Source organism: Leptonotus elevatus, chromosome 19 (assembly GCF_054856555.1).
Source record: "Leptonotus elevatus isolate MCC_2025b chromosome 19, RoL_Lele_1.0, whole genome shotgun sequence".
In the NCBI taxonomy this organism is placed as follows: Eukaryota; Metazoa; Chordata; class Actinopteri; order Syngnathiformes; family Syngnathidae; genus Leptonotus; species Leptonotus elevatus.
The window spans coordinates 17,365,129-17,382,628 of NC_141257.1; the positions used below are offsets into that span (position 1 = coordinate 17,365,129).

A 17,500-nucleotide genomic window follows, 5' to 3' on the forward strand; every position below is an offset into this window, starting at 1 on the left:
TAGGTGTTATCATCCGGAAATTCCAGGATAAGTCCATCAGGGCTGCATTTGATGAGAGGGCATGTGGCGATGGGGAGATCTCTGCCCAAAAGATTGACTGGACAGTTACGTGCAAACACAAAAGAATGCAAAAGAGTCTGTGAAAAAACATTGAACAGTCACTGAGCATGTGGATTCAGGGCACCATCATTGTAGAAACTGTCCACCAGATAGAGGCAGATACTGTTGGTTTGGCACAGGGGAATGTTGTTGCTGCGGCGTGCAGTTTGTTGGCCTCTGCCTCTCCACCCAGACGCTTGAGGTCGCTGTCTCCAATCGCGGGCCCAATGACCAGGCCGTCCACAATTGAAGCACATGTTAGGCCACCCAGGGGGCGCACCTTGACCCATGAATGAACTTGCTTGATACATCATGCACTCGGAATCGACAGAGGGAGATGAGATCACAGCAAGAGTGTTTTCTTCCTGCTTTTTCAAATTTTGCAACTGCACCATAGCAAGTTGTGTTTCTGTACTTTTGTGTTTGTCTACCTTAGACTCTTTTTCTTTAGCATGTCTCCTTAAATGATGTTTAAGAAGTGACAACCACCGGTCAACCTCAGCACCGGGAAGATCTGGATTGGCCTCCATGGCCTGTGCCACAGACTTGGGAACGCCCTTCAAAATAGCTGCTCTGAACACTTGTAAATGCAAGGTGGAGGCCGTAGGGGCGTGTCCTATTTTCAGACTGTAATCAGTGAGGGCCCGATCAACAAAAGCCGCGGCCTCCTCATCTGCTTTTAGAGCGAATATTAGATCTGGAATGACACACTCAGGGAGGAAAAACAAAGGTTAAATAATTTTCTTGCCTAAGAGCCTAATTATCAGGGAGAAAAAATTAATAAAAAAAACCTAAATTTTACATTAAAATATTCAACTATAAAAACAGACATAATTATATAAAAAGAACACGGATATCACCTGTCCCGTAACCGCTCTCTGCACTGCTTGAAGCCAATTGGCACCACCAGATTGCATAGGCATAAGTTTCTGCATCAACACACACTCACATCAGTGGGAGAGAAAGGTTTGTAAAGCATAGCAGAGTTACCAGTTGGGGAGGGTCAACTTTGGCTAAAATGGGTGCCTGCAAGATTTGGGAACTGGACCTTTGGAAGATTCCTCTGCTTCGGGTGGGCACCTGAAAGATTCTGGACATGACACTTTAACTCTGCCACTTAATTCTGTAACTGAGCAATGTACAACCTGTTTTCCACTTCCTCATTCGAAAGGCCTGTAGCTGCGTGCTCCGCAGCGCCATTTCCACAACTTTCCCATCATTCTCCCTCCTCCTCCCCCTGGAGACAACCCACCAGTTACGCCCCCTTCCCTCCTTTTTTTTTTTTTTTAACAGTCAACTCTAGAGCTGCCCCTCCTCCAACACAAGCGTCTTTTCCATTTCTCTCATAAATATCACCAAACACACAGTTGAAGACATTGTAAAAAAACATCCATTCTCGCAACACTTCTCATCCATTTTTTTAAAAACAGTTCTCTCTCACTCCCCCCTTCCCCCGTTCACTCTCTCACTCAATCCCCCACGCATATGCATACCTCAGCAACATTTATTCAGAATGGTTTGGTATTTGCCGCAAATCGAACCATTCACTGTCCCTACCTTCATTTAGTTTTTATTTATTTACTTATTTATTTATTATTATTATTTCTTTTATTTTTATTATGTCATTGACGTCTTCTGGTGGTACCACACCCATAGGCCGGTTTTCCTTATTCAAAAACATTTGCTTATTCCCAAACAAAAGTGTCCGAGCCTTAATTTCTCAGAAAAACAAGGATTAATTATTTCTAGGATTCCATAATGGAACAAAACTACCTTGTGTTTTACTCAGAATTTATCAAAACCACTCGAACTTCTTATTCTCTTATTTCTCTTATTTGTCTTCACTCAGTTATTTCTTATGCGCTCAATTCTTCGTAACGTTACTCCGTATACAAGGACTTCAGTTTTTAGGATTCTAAAATAAATAGAACGAAACCACCTTGTATATTTAATGTCTTAGTAAAATCCAAAAACAAGGACTTCTTGTTTCTAGGATTCCGTAATGGAACGAAACAACCTTGTATTTTAGACTTCACGAATATCTGTTCACTTAGATCTCATATACAATTTAGTCACAAATTAGATGACGTGAAAACAGGACTCAGAGTATTCAACAGACAGAAAATCAACTTGGAGGATAAATGTCCTCTTACCTTTGAATTATTTTGGCGCCAGAAGTTCTGTCTGCTGACCAACCTCAGCCCGAACTCACGTCAGTGTCACCATTTTGTTAGAAGAACCTCTTTGTCTTCCGCGTGTTCGTTTTCTTTCGGGTAGAGAGAATGTTGATTTTCTGAATACAGACAGGTCCTTTGAAGGTTTTATTTTACAGAATATTCCGGTCACTTATGAATGACAGACAAATGGCTGCTTCTCATCACAAGTGCCAAGATTGCTGACACTTACAACCTTCTTATACTATCTTGCCAAGCCCCCAGCCCTGAGATAAGACTTTTACAAACATCATTCAATACACATTGACAGATGGCGCCTTGATGTGGAAATATAGTAGGTCTCAGACCTGACGTCACCTTGCATAAGATAAGACTTACAAATAAATCATACTATCACATTGACTTCAACCACAGACAAATGGTCCATTGTTGTGGAAATAGAGGAGGCCCCCCAGACATCATTCAAACACTCACCAAGCTCTACTGAGGAAATTAAAACAGTTATGACTAAATCTAAACTGTTATGACTAAACTAAAACAGTTATAACTAAATCTGGGCAGAAGACCGTCTTCAAAACATTCTGGGGATAAGCAAGATGGAGTGAGCGGTTGGGCGAATTGCAGGCTCAACAGTGAAAGTGAATTTTAAGTCCAGAACTTGGGTTGTTGAAGTGTCAACCCCACAGGGTGAGAAAAGATTAGAAGTTGTAACAGAATATTGAATTGATTGGTCAAATTTGAATGCGAAAGTGGAAATAGTGGTCTTGGAAAAAGACACCTCTAAGCTGGCGAGTAGTTTCCTTGACCATGATTACGTCGATTTGGTGCCACAAGAAGCAAGCAAGGAGGAAGACAAAGAAAAGGAGGTCTTGATGATTAATTTTTTTTAAGGATCACACTCCAATGTGAAGTCCCAATCAAAAAACAAACAAAGGCAAGTGTAGAAAGTGAAGAGGAATTGATTTAATTAATTTAAATTTTACTCCACTTCTGGATAGCATTTATAGTGACTTGGAGCGCTGGAATAATCTTCCTATTTCTCTAATAGGACGAATAGCCACTATTAACTCTTTGACCGCCATAAACGTTATAAAACGTTTAGCATAAACCTACGGAAGGGCGCCGAGGACGTTAAAAGATGTTCACTATGTTTTTTTTTGTTTTTTTTTGAAACGGGTGGAGGAAAGCCTTGGGCAGCTGTGCTGAAAGTATCAAGCTGATCTGGTTAGTATAATGACTCGTTTTGGCCCCTAGATGGCAGCTATGACTCTCTTTGCACAAGGTTGGATGGGCCGCCCACCGTGGGCGTCAGTAGAAGACGTGAGGCGGAGCTAGAGTGTTGAGGAGACAATGGCTGATGAAGCCACAATGGCTGATGAAGCAACCGGTTGCAAGCAGCTCACGCTTGAGCATTTTTTTCAAAGACGGAAAGCATCGATCAATACTAAAAAGCGCATTGATGTCGACGATGATGATGACTCCGAGCTTGACGCCAAAGTTGGAAGCCTTGACGCGACCGTTATGATCACGTAGTAAGCCTCACCGGCTAAGCGCGGCTAGCGCTGCTAACGCCGGAAAACGCGCACAATAACCGACCGGGTACTTCTACACAATCGGACATTCGATCGGGCGATGGAGAGACCAATGCAGATTGATGATGATGGTGATGGTGAATCCCGAGGTTGACGCCACAGTTGGATGCGGCCTTTATTCTCCCGTCATAAAGCATCACCGGCTAGCTCTGCTAACGCCGGAGCTCCACATGCGGTCATTTTGTCGGACAATGAAGAGTACCCCGAGTCCAATGCATATTCATCGGAGGAGCGGGTACAGTCTGATCACGGAGAAGACACTGTTTCTGGACTACGATGCCACCATGAATGGAGTGGATAAAATGGATCAGAACATCTCTTACAACCCGGTGTAGCAACTGAAGGACATGAGGAAGCCAGACGTAACACCACCGTAACGTAACCGTAGCATGATCCTGATATTAGACTTGATGGCAACACACACTACTTGCTATTCCCCGGAAAAAACGGCCTGCAAGAAAGTGGAGCACGCGAAGAGGCAATCTGTTGTGCAAATGCTGTTGCGTCTCCTTGCACGCAGGAGAGTGTTACAAAAACAAAAACTGTCGTTGAAACATCCACATATTTGTAAATAGCACCACAGTTGCACACATTTGTAAATAGTTTGCCAAATTGTTGTCAAATTGTTACACTGTTGAATGTAAATAAACGTATTTTGCTATCAAAAAACACTTTTTCATTCTTGGTGGTAGTGTTTTATAGAAGTAAAGCACTATTTAGGTGTTTGTGGCATCATTCATGGACAAAAAGAAGTGTAAAATTCACTAGAATGCATGAAATAATATCGTTTCACTAAAAGCTTGATTTCTCCGTATTTGAGTCCAAAACAAGCGAAATCGGGTGAAACTAACCATTTTCTATTGTTGATTACTAAAGAACGGAATAAGGTAGAAACAAACTTTTTTTTCTGATGAAAGATGAAAGTCCAATATTTCATTTGGTAGTATGTGTGTTTCCATAGTCCAAACAGAACATTTTCTGTGGACCTTGAAAGATCAGTCAAAATGCTTAAATCGGCTGGCACTGACGGCATCCCTTTTCTGAAAACGTCTGGCAGTCAAAGAGTTAAAATGAAAGTTTTACCCAAAATAAACTATTTTTTCTCAATGATTCCATTTAAACCTACGGCTAACTGGTTCCAGTTGTTGGACTCAGCCGTTACAAAATTTTACTGGAATAAAAAAAAAGCAAAGATTAGTCTATCTACTCTTCAGAAAAATAAATCCAAAGGAGGTCAAGAGGCACCAAATTGTATGCACTATTATATAGCCAACCAGCTACAATATATTATTTTATGGGCACAACCCAATAGAGATACTAACTGTTGGCTGGAACTAGAACAGAAGGATTGTAATAACCTCAGACTCCTAGATTTACTCTTTATTACAACATCGATTAAGCGACATAACTGCTTTAAAAATCCAATGATTTCCGCCACCCTGACTGCCTGGTGGAAGGCACTAGAAATGACAAAAGCCCAAGTGGAGCCCTGTGGGCTTTCTCCCCTATGGCATAAACCCCGACTTTCAAATTAACAACCAATCGTTTTATTTGAATGTGTGGGAGCAGAAAGGAATTACACATCTCCACCATCTCTTCTCAGATAATATGTTTATATCATATACATCCTTGCTCCAAAAATACAAAATAAAAAACGGAAACTTTTTACATTATTTGCAAGTTAAAAGTATGATAAAGAAACAAATTCCAACACTTCAGGGTACGCTCCAACCACCTGTTTTAGCTAAAGATATTACCAAGATTTCTCTGACAACAACAAAAAAACTCTCAAAAAGATATAAGTTACTTTCGTATACTGATAAAACGTCTTTACCCATCTCGAAATGGGAAACAGACTTGTCTATAGCTCCGGAATCTGACTTTTGGATTCAAGTTTGTGAAAAAGTTTTTTAAAATGACAAAACACACAAATTTACAACTTATCCAATATAAAATTATTCACAGAACATACATTACTCAATATATGATGAAGAAAATGGGACTCTCAGACTCCGACATTTGTCTCCAGTGTTTACAAAACACTACAGACACTTATTTTCATGCTTTATGGTTATGTACTCCGGTTATGTGTTTCTGGACTAAAGTCTTAGAAAAACTTTCCGCTGTCTTGGACTGTAGGATACCGTTCTCTCCAAACTTGTGTTTGCTAGGTGACTTAACAACAACTGACTTACCACATAAACAATTTCAATCTATACTTGTAGCCCTTACTATCGCAAAAAAAACAATTCTTGTTAACTGGAAAAATAAACAAACTGAATATCGACCAATGGTCTAACCTCTTCATAAATCACATTTTAATGGAAAAAATATCTGCCTCAAATAAAAACCTGGGGTTTGATGTCGTGCCCGCCCCGCTCCGGTGGGCGTCCTGGCACCTCGGGCGGGACCCAGTATCCGGGGGGCGAGCCCTATCGCCCCGCCGGGCTGGTCCCATATGCCCGCCGGGGTCCCGGTGGGGTGGGTGGGGGCTTGGTGGGCGGTTGCGCCTCCTGCCCCCGCCCGGTTGGGTAGGGCCCCGCTGGTCGCTCCTCTTAACTCACTACACTAGGTTTGCACAATACACTTTTATAGACCTATAGGGCACATAACACACTTTGGGGGGTGGGGTAGGGTGGAAACACCGTCTTCACCCTACAACTCCCCTCCAATTTTAATGCACCACACAACTGTGGGGGGGGAGGGCTTGTGGGGGTGCCATCGGTTGGGGACCGCGGTATAGAGCAGTGCTGCGGTCCCCTGGGGGGTGCGGGGGTTGGGGGCCGGTGGGGTGCCTGGCGGGCCTGCAGTGCCCCGTCCTGCTGCGTTGGGTCGGGGGCGCGGGCCGTGTTGGGGTGGGGGGCGCTCCTGCTCCTGGGTTTGCTCTCCGGCCGGTGGCCCTGGCGGGGCCCGGGGGTCGTCCTTTGGCGCTGCCGCGGCCTGGGGGGCCCTGAGGTGTTGCGCTTGCTCTGTCCTGGCAGGGGTCGACGGCTCCCCTCTTTGGTGGAGATTTTCATGCATGCCAGATCCACCACACCAGCATCTACCGAAACTCAGACACAATCTGCTTCCTCCTCAGGTCATTGAATCAGTGGAGGCTGGTGTCTGTGGATCTCACTCGGCTTCGTCTGTCCTTCCTTCCTTCCCTCAGTCTCTCCTTCGGTCTCTTGAGGTCTCCCTGATTTTTTATTTTTTATTTTTTGGATTTGTTGGAATTTAGATGTTTCTTGGGTTGGGGAAGAATTCTGGTGGTTGGCCCGGTGGGTGGTGTCTGGTCGGTGCTGGATTTCACCTTCCTTGGTTTTCTTTGGTCCTCTCGGGTCCCCTCGGGTCTCCTGACTGCGGTGTTCGGTTTAGGTGAACGGTATGGGATTTTTTCTAATAGGTTTTTGGTGAGCTAACAAATACACGCACGTACGCACTCACGCACGCACGCACGCACGCACATACACATACTCACCCACATACAAAAAAATATATATATACATATATATATATATAAAAGAAAAGAAAAAAAAAAGCAATGATGATGACATTTCCGAATGAACAATACTGAGCTCTTAAAAGAAGAAGAAAAAAAAAATATATATATATATATATAAAAAAATAAATAAAAAATAATAAATAAAAAGAAAGTGAAGAGGAAAAAAGAAGCCGAAAAAATAAAAAAAAAGGTAAAAAAGAGAAGTCATGTGTACTCCAGTGTCATCTAGGAAGTAACATTTATGTGACTAAGAAGTTCAAGGAACTATTATAAAAAGATAAAATAAATTTTTGTAAATTAAATACAGTCATTTCTAGACAAAAAGCCGCTACTTTTTCACTTGCATTTGACCCTGCGGCTAATACTGTACAAAGGTGCGGCTTATCCATCAGATCACAAGGGAGCGCACTATAAAGGAAGCGCAAGATCGTCAGGCAGAGCAAAACAAACCAAGTGAGCCCAAAGACAGTAGGAGAGACAGAAAGAGAGCGAGACAATTTGCACCCTCATTATGGAAAAGAAAGTAGCGGGAACTCTAAGACTCCGACATTTGTTTCCAGTGTTTACAAAACACTACAGACACTTATTTTCATGCTTTATGGTTATGCACTCCGGTTATGTATTTCTGGACTAAAGTTTTAGAAAAACTTTCTGCTCTCTTAGACTGTAGGATACCTTTATCTCCAAACTTGTGTTTGCTAGGTGACCTAACAACGACTTACCACATAAACAATTTCAATCTACACTTGTAGCCCTTACTATCGCAAAAAAAACCAATTCTTGTTAACTGGAAAAATAAACAAACTCTGAATATCGACCAATGGTCTAACCTCCTCATAAATCACATTTTAATGGAAAAAATATCTGCCTAAAATAAAAACCAAATATCAAAATTTATAGAAACATGGTCTACGTATATAGAATATTTTAACCTAAATCTGGTTACTTAATTCTGCCTGTTAGCGAGAGCCACCGCATCGCGATAACTTACATTGATGTTACTGTATTTGGCAATTTGTAACTAATGGTTGTGTTTTTATAGTCAGGAACCCAGTTGCTGCCAACAGGATCGAGCAGATTCACCTCCAATGGGCACTAAGGGTTAATATTCGGATTCACTGCATGCCAGTGGGTTAATTCTATAGGTGCTGTCCCCCCCTGGCTGGGCGTGGGCGGGTCTGCCCCTCTGTTGGCTGCTGGGTGGCGGCTGCGTCTTGGCCGTTCCCTGGGTCTCTTAGGGGGTGCTGCGTTGCGGGGCTCTCCCTGGTGTCCAGGGCGGCGCCGCTCCGGCGCGGTCCGTTGCTCTGGGCCCAGCGACGCGGTTAGGGGCCTGTGGGCCGCCGGGGTGCCCCGTGGTTCCCTCTCCCCTCCTTCCTCGCCTCTCCCCGCCCGTCCTCCACCTCCCTGTCCCTTCTCCCTCGTCACCCTTCCTCCTCCTCTCCCCCTCTCTCTGCGGCCCTGCCGCTGCCCCTTGCCCTTCTTGTCGTCTCCTTCCCCCGTCTCTTCTCCCTCCCCTGTCCGTCTTCCTTCCCCTCCCCTGGGCCGGGGGCTCCATCCGTGGCCCGGGTCTCGGCGCTCCGGGGGCCGGGAGGGGTGCCTGGCGGGCCTGCAGTGCCCCGTCCTGCTGTGTTGGGTTGGACGCGCGGGCCATGTTGGGGTGGGGGGCGCTCCTGCTCCTGGGTTTGCTCTCCGGCCGGTGGCCCCGGCGGGGCCCGGGGGTCGTCCTTTGGCGCTGCCGCAGCCGAGGGGGCCCTGAGGTGTTGCGCTTGCTCTGTCCTGGCAGGGGTCGACGGCTCCCCTCAACGGTAGAGGGGACACGTTGCGATGGAATGACAAAGATAATTGAGCACAGGAGCGATGAAGATGGTCATTGGTTAATGACATTGATGGAGATAGCAGTTATTAAATACATTATATTGAATTTCTATGGCTACAGTAACAGATCTCTAAACAAAAAAGTAATTTCAAACTTGTCTCAAATACTTGTTGATTGGAAAATGTGTTTTATTATAATATATAATGTACAATATTATAATAGGTGGTGATTTCAACATTGCCCCTCATTAATGGCTTGATAGGAAGCCTCACATAGGAACTAAACCAGACTATAGTAGCATTATAAATTCATTTTGTGCAGATTTGAATCTGATTGATTATTGGAGAATGTCCAACAAGAACATCTAACCTAGCAGAATGGATTGAGCCAGTCTGTTAAGATGCGCCTGTTGTCTGTTAAGAAATGATTGCAAACTAGACCACACATGCATGCATTCACATTCACACACACATAGACAAACAAATACACTCTGTTCCAACTATGCCTTGTACCCCCACCCCTAGAGTTGGAACACCCATGTAACCAAGAGCGTGTAATCGAATAAAAGGAGAGGATGAGGAGAGGTTCTTTAGAGAGAGCACTGATGAGTTGTATGAGGCAGTTCCTCTCCTCTCTCCTCGTGAGCTTTCTAACGAAAACTGAGTGTCTTCTCTCCTTTTTGTGTAGTCTTTAATAAATGTCTAACAGGTAAACCTGACATTTACTTTGGTCCTTTGAAGCCGGATCCCAAGATACCTAAGGTTCCCAGGGGCTGAGTCGACGTCTAGGCAAAGCCCGCGGCACTTGAGGCCTCGGCTCTGCGTCTGGGGACTGAGGGTTGACGGGAAGCCGAAGGAGTGAAGACATCTCTGGTGAGTAGGAAACTCTCACACTCATAAGGAATGAGTGAAATGCGCGTCTAGGTGACTGCGGCCGAAGCAAAACCTTCAGATTACTAGTCCCTATCAAGTTAAAGAGACAGAGTAGTCTATAAAACTGAGAAAAGGGCGACGGTGCCCTGTACGTACTTAAACTCCGTGAAACAAAACGTGTGCATGTGTAAAAGTGTGAGTGGAGTTTCACTACCACATTTGAACAGGAAATTAAAGTGACAACTGTCTGAGAAGCAAAGGCAAAAATTCTCCGCCTCTTTTGGTAGAAGCTTGAGAATTACCTCAGACAGAAAGTAATTGTCACCCTGTTTAGGGGAAATCTGTATAGTCACCCCAGGTGAACCACTGACTCCAAACATGGGAAAAACAAACAGCAAAAAGGTTGATACAAAGGATCCGAAACAAAAATTTACGTGTAAGGACTGGAAGTTGTATTAACAGTGACTCATGCAGTTGGAAAAACACAAAATTGCAGTAAGAGACCTGTAATGAAGGAGTGGAATTTGAGTCTATAATTTATGATAGACATGCTGAGAGTCTAGTGTGAAATAGAAAAGAAAAGCATGTGGGAAAGAAAGCTGAGACATATTGGTGGGTTAAAGAAGGTATGGGAATGTTTGACGTACTGGTGAGATTGTAAGTAAAACAGAAAAGACAGGTTAAAGAGTGTAAGGATAATGCTGGACAAACTATGAAGTCATTTGAATTAATGATGTAACGTATAACAATTATGGTAGAAGGAAACAGTAAGTGTTGAGATAGTAAGAGTCTGCGTCAGATTAGATGAGATTAGGAGAAGAGTAGATATTGTTTTCATTCTAAACTGTACAGGAAGAGCTGTTTAATTCTGGATACAAAGTAATTCTGATGTTTGTTTAATGACAGCATGTAAATAAGTGGAAATCAGAGCGTAGAAGTGAATATTACCTATGCTAAAGACTATTGAAGTAAGATGCTGAAGTAGAGCTAAATTAGACTAGTGATTAAGGACTTGCTAAAGGCAGGAGTGCTAATTGAAAGTACCAAATTTACAAACTAGACACAATTTATTAGATAATTTGGATTCTGAAGTAAAGATGTTCTTGATGACAATTTAAGTAACGAATAGCAGTACTATAATACTACACCCAAATTGTAAATTCTGGTTTAAATTTACACTAATATATATATATATATGGTTACCATAAGGATATTGTAAATGCCCCACAATGCCCTCTCAAGCAATTATCAATTGCTTGGGTACATTTGAAAGTCAGATTTTGACTTGCATGGATGACATTTTTGTTTTTTATGGCATTAAGGAAAATGAACTGAACTGTGAGAAAGAAGAAGAAAAAAGGAGATACTTTTATTTACAAAAATGGAGAATAAAGAGAATAAAGTTATATTACACTTTTGTAAAACAAAGGTGTAATATTATGGCTCAGGGTGTAGAGACGGCCGTTCAGTAACCAGAAGGTCGGCTGTTCTTTATTTTTTTAAATTATTTTATTTTTATTTTTTGGGGGCAGAGAGCTCAGTATTGTTCATTCGGTAATCTTACCGATTCGACATATCATCATCATTGCTCTCTCTTTTTTGTGTGTGTGTGTGTGACTGTGTACTCATTAATTCACCTAAAACCTATTAAAAATCCCATACCGTTCACCTAAACCGAATACTTCAGAATCCAGCTAGAGTCGTGAGGTTGTCAGGAGACCCGAGGAAGGATCAAAGAAATGAAAGGAAAGTGAAATCCAGCACAAATCAGACATCACCTACTACCCACCGGGTTACCAACCAGAATCTTTGAACAACCCCAGAAACATCTAAATTCCAACAAATTAGGGAGACCTCAAGAGGCCGAAGGAAAGACTGAGGAAAGGAAGGAAGTATAGATGAAGCAGAGTGAGATCCACAGACATCAGCCTCTACCAATTCAACGACCAGATGACGAAGCAGATTGTGTTTGAATTTCGGTAGATGCTGGTGTGGTGGATTTGACATGCATGAAAACCTCCAGCAAAGAGGGGAGCCGTTGACCCCGGCCAGGACAGAGCAAGCACAAACCCCCCAGGGCCCCCCAGGCCACGGCAGCGCCAAGGCGCACAACCCCCGGGCCCCGCAGGGGCCACCGGCCGGAGAGCAAACCCAGGAGCAGTATTGGCTTTATTAAAATATTAGAAAGCCATTTGATTAGACAGTTGATTGCTGATATGGTTACAACCTCAGTTTTGTTTAGAAAACATGGAGTAGAACTTAAGCCAGTATTATATATTCACCGTTTACAAGATGCCTAATATGCATGGTGGTTTACATATACCTTTGGAAAAATGTATTAAAATGTAGTACAAATAGTTTCGAACAAGGCCTTTTTGTGAGTTTACTATGGACAGACTTAAAAATTCTGCCCCTCCAAGATATGTACTGTGTTCTTTTGCAAATTAGGTCCCTATTGTTTTTGCAGTTGCTTTTTATAATCTTGTGGATTTTTGCAAAACCGTGTAATTTTTTAAGAAGAAAAAAAAGGATGTTAACCCAGTGATAAACGAGGGAACACTGTAGTGCACCAATTAGAAAAACGAAAACCTTTTGTAAATATTAAGAAGTTATAAATGATGTAGGAATCATATGTAGTGAAAGTTTGTTTAAGTGGATTGAATAATAATTTTGAGTTGTGAGCCATGAATTTCTCAACACGGGGTGGATATTTGGTAAACATGGTAACACTTTACTACATATTAATTTGATGTTTTTAATTTTTTGTTTTGAATTTTTTTTGTGATTCGACGTTTTTGTTAGAGCGATGGATTTTATTAAATTGAACAAAAGTAATACAATGTGAATATTACCAAGTACTGATTGATAATTTTTAAATTATAAATTAGTTGAAATTGTTCCAGCAAAACAACTGGACGCTATTATTATGGCAAAAGCATGACGTAAAAACATCATGTCTCTATATGGCATATTAGTTATTTGGAGCAACGAATGAAAGTCACTTTGTAAGTCACTTTGTAAGTCACATTGTTAAGACAAAATTTTTAAAAAAATAATAAATAAATGACCGAGGTATGAAGATTATGTCAGATAGTTTGGATTTAGTTAAAATGTATATGAGAATTGTGAAAGGAACAGGGCAGTTTAGCCTGCTTGAAATTTTGTGTGGTAGACTATTTAATGTGCCTATTGTAAATAACCTGTTAAGCCGAGCAGAGAAAGAAATTGATTTAAGTGACTATATGAGGAGATTGTTAAATGACAAGGAAGTGAAAATGTTTAATCAAATGCCAGACGACTCTGCCTCTGCAGGAGGGCCAACCTCCCACCAAGGGTAGTGACTTGGTTTTGATCAAAGGTCCATCCCAAGAAGTCTTGTTGAAGACCCCGAAGGCTGTGAAGATTGCTGAACGACCCTCCTGATTCACCTATCGCACGACACAAAACAGGTACCATTGACTAACAGCACTCACATGCACACACACACACATAGACACACAAGTACACTGTGTTCCAACTATGCCTTGTACCCCCACCCCCTAGAGTTGGAACACCCATGTAACTAGGAGCGTGAAATCGAATAAAAGGAGAGGATGAGGAGAGGTTATTTAGAGAGTGCAGTGATGAATTGTATGAGGCAGTTCCTCTCCTCTCTCCTCGTGAGCTTTCTAACAAAACTGAGTGTCTTCTCTCCTTTTTGTGTAGTGTTTAACTCTTTGACTGCCATAAACGTTATAAAACGTTTAGCATAAACCTAGGGAAGGGCGCCGAGGACGTTAAAAGACGTCCCCTATGTTTTTTTTTTTTTTTTTCAAAAACGGGTGCAGGAAAGCCTTGGGCAGCTGTGCTGAAAGTATCAGGCAGATATGATTAGTCAAAGACTCGTTTTGGCCCCTAGAGGGCAGCGATGACTCTCTTTGCACAAGGTTGGATGGGCCGCCCACCGTGGGCGTCAGTAGAAGACGTGAGGCGGAGCTAGAGTGTTGAGGAGACAATGGCTGATCCAAGCCACAATGGCTTGACCAAGCAACCGGTTACAAGCAGCTCACGCTTGAGCATTTTTTTCAAAGACGGAAAGCATCAATCAATACTAAAAAGCGCATTGATGTCAACGATGATGATGACAACGAGCTCTACGCCAAAGTTGGAAGCTTTGGCGTGACTGTTATGAACACGTAGTAAGCCTCACCGGCTAAGCGCGGCTAGCGCGGCTAGCGCTGCTAAGGCCGGAAAACGCGCACAATAGCCGGCCGGGTACTTCTACACAATCGGACATTCGATCGGGCGATGGAGAGTTGGCATCGACCAATGCAGATTGATGATGATGATGATGAGGACTCCGAGCTCTACGCCAAAGTTGGAAGCTTTGGCGTGACTGTTATGAACACGTAGTAAGCCTCACCGGCTAAGCGCGGCTAGCGCGGCTAGCGCTGCTAAGGCCGGAAAACGCGGAGCTGCACAAGCGGACATTCGATCGGACAATGAAGAGTACCCCGAGTCCAATGCATATTCATCGGAGGAGCGGGTACAGTCTGATCACGGAGAAGACACTGTTTCTGGACTACGATGCCACCATGAATGGAGTGGATAAAATGGATCAGAACATCTCCTACCACCCGGTATAGCAACTGAAGGACGCGAGGAAGCGAGACGTAACACCACCGTAACGTAACCGTAGCATGATCCTGATATTAGACTTGATGACACACTGCAGTATATACTTGCTATTCCCCGGAAAAAAACGGCCTGCAAGAAAGTGGCGCACGCGAAGAGGCAATCTTGTGCAAATGCTGTTGCGTCTCTTTGCACGCAGGAGAGTGTTACAAAAAGAAAAACTGTCGTTGAAACATCCACATATTTGTAAATAGCACCACAGTTGCACACATTTGTAAATAGTTTGCCAAATTGTTGTCAAATTGTTACACTGTTGAATGTAAATAAACGTATTTTGCTATCAAAAAACACTTTTTCATTCTTGGTGGTAGTGTTTTATAGAAGTAAAGCACTATTTAGGTGTTTGTGGCATCATTCATGGACAAAAAGAAGTGTAAAATTCACTAGAATGCATGAAATAATATCGTTTCACTAAAAGCTTGATTTCTCCATATTTTGGTCCAAAACAGGCGAAATTGGGTCAAACTAACCATTTTCTATTGTTGATTACTAAAGAACGGAATAAGGTAGAAACAAACTTTTTTTTCTGATGAAAGATGAAAGTCCAATCTTTCATTTGGTAGTACGTGTGTTTCCATAGTCCAAACAGAACATTTTCTGTGGACCTTGAAAGATCAGTCAAAATGCTTAAATCGGCTGGCACTGGCGGCATCCCTTTTCTGAAAATGTCTGGCAGTCAAAGAGTTAATAAATGTCTAACAGGTAAACCTGACACTAACACAGAGTCCGAATCCGAATGTATGTTTAACACTGGATTACGGGCTTGTGTCTCAAACTCTCATTGGTAATGTGATATTCAAATGTCACCACTTACGGATCACTGTATGATTAATCTATCACTGAATTTAGGGACTCAAAAACCAACATCTAATAATATTTGGAAATTCTATAATTCACTTTTGGAGAACAGAAATTTTTGTAGTCACGTGACTAATACTCTTACTGAAATAAGCTATTTAGACATGTCAATTATAGGAAAATGGGAATGGTTTAAATTTAAGTTAAGCAATTAGCTATTAAAATGGGGAAAGAAATTGCTAGAGCAAGACAACGTAAAAAAGAAGAACTCGTAAAAGAAATAAACTTAGTATGTGAAAACAAACTTAACTGAAGAAGACAGAGTTAATGCATTCCTTTCTAACGCAAATTGATTAAATCTATTTAGAAAGGGAGCTTTTGTAAGATCCAAAGCTAAATGGATTGAACAAGGGGAGAAGAATACTTCCTATTTTTACAGTCTTAAAAAAAAGGGCAATCACGAAAAATTATAACAAAATTGAACATAGAAAATGCAGTAATACAGGAAAAAATACGATAATTTTATAAGATTTTTTTTTTTGAAAGAAAAATGTAATGCTCTTATGGATATGGTAAGAAATAATGTAACCAAATTGGATAAAAGATCACAATAACAGAACTTGAAGCTGCACTTAAACAGATGAAGAATGGTAAATCACCCGGAATCGATAGGCTTACCATTGAGTTCTATATAAAAATAATAATAATTGGCAGGATTCACAACAATTATTATATAATGCATATCTAGACTGTATTGAAAATGACAAATTATCTTCCACTATGAAAACGGGCTTATTAACATTATTGCCAAAACCCAATAAGGATCTCTTACAATTAACTAACTGGAGACCAATAATACACCTTTGCAATGATTATAAATTGTTGGCCTTGGTATATGCAAATAGTTAAGAATATTTTTCATAAAGTGATAGACGAATTTCAGTCCGCCTTCATCACAGGAAGGCAAATTCATAATAATGTTCAATAAATCCTAGACTTGTTAGACTATCATTCTGTCACTGACTGTTTAATTTTTTTTTATTGATTTTTTTTCAAAGCGTTTGACTATTCAGCATAATTGTCTGATAGAATCCTTGAAAATTTTAGGTTGTGGAGAAAAATCTTGCAAAATAATAAATATTTTTTACAAGGAAATTTACAGTTATGTTGCACTAAACTCGAGTGTCACACCAAGAATTGATGTATGTTGTGGTATTAGGCAAGGATGTTAAATTTCGCCGAAATTATTCATACTATGCACACAATTAATGGCCTATCTTATCATTAATAATCAAGAGTTAGAGTACATTACAGTTTATAATAAATAATTTAAAATCAGTAAATTTTCTGATGACGCTGTAATATTTTTTAAATATAAAGAAAATACCTTAAATGTTATCTCTAAGTTTTCTTAGGCATCAGGCTTTCGTCTTGATCTTAAAAAATGCCAATTATTACCACTCTATGATTGTTTGGACAAAAGCATAGAATCCATTCCGGTAAAGACTGAAATAAAAATATTTGGGCATAGAGGTTATGAGAGATGTAAAGCTACGGGAATCAAAAATTATAAAGGAAAAATTTCAAAATCCAAAGAGTATTTTTGACAAAGTAGTGGGGTTTGAATGTCTTTTAAAGTGTGTTTTTGAAATATCTAAACTGCCAGTGAAATTATCTGAGTATCATAAACAGGTATTACATTATTGTAAGATGGTATTTACTAGGGATGCACTGAAATGGAATTTTTGGGCCGAAACCGAAAATGAGAAATGCTTGGCCGAAAACCAAAACGCAGAGAAAAAAAAAATATTATGCCAATTTTTTATTATCATTGCATTTATTATAATTAATTACAATTATAATATATTTGTAAAATATTCAGGCCTATTTAGCACGGGCATTTTAACAAAGCACAATATAAATTGAAAGGCATCCACACCACAGACATCAGACATGTTGGCGAATGGTACATTAAACACCAAACGCGGGGT

General features: G+C 41.2%; 1 protein-coding gene across 9 annotated transcripts in view; it reads left to right on the top strand.

Moving 5' to 3' along the window:
* The window catches only part of oxsm (3-oxoacyl-ACP synthase, mitochondrial), a 51,030-nt gene that overhangs the window by 14,135 nt on the left and 19,395 nt on the right, over nt 1-17,500 (top strand). For 4 of the 9 annotated variants that reach the window (XR_015091144.1, XR_015091146.1, XR_015091147.1 and 1 more), the window contains exon 3: nt 13,350-13,486. The exons of 4 other annotated variants lie outside the window; for them this stretch is intronic. The gene's annotated coding sequence lies outside the window, so the exon portion shown is untranslated. Of the gene's footprint in view, nt 1-13,349; nt 13,487-17,053 lie in introns of those variants that run through there. One more of the 9 variants, XR_015091148.1, reaches the window with a different exon arrangement.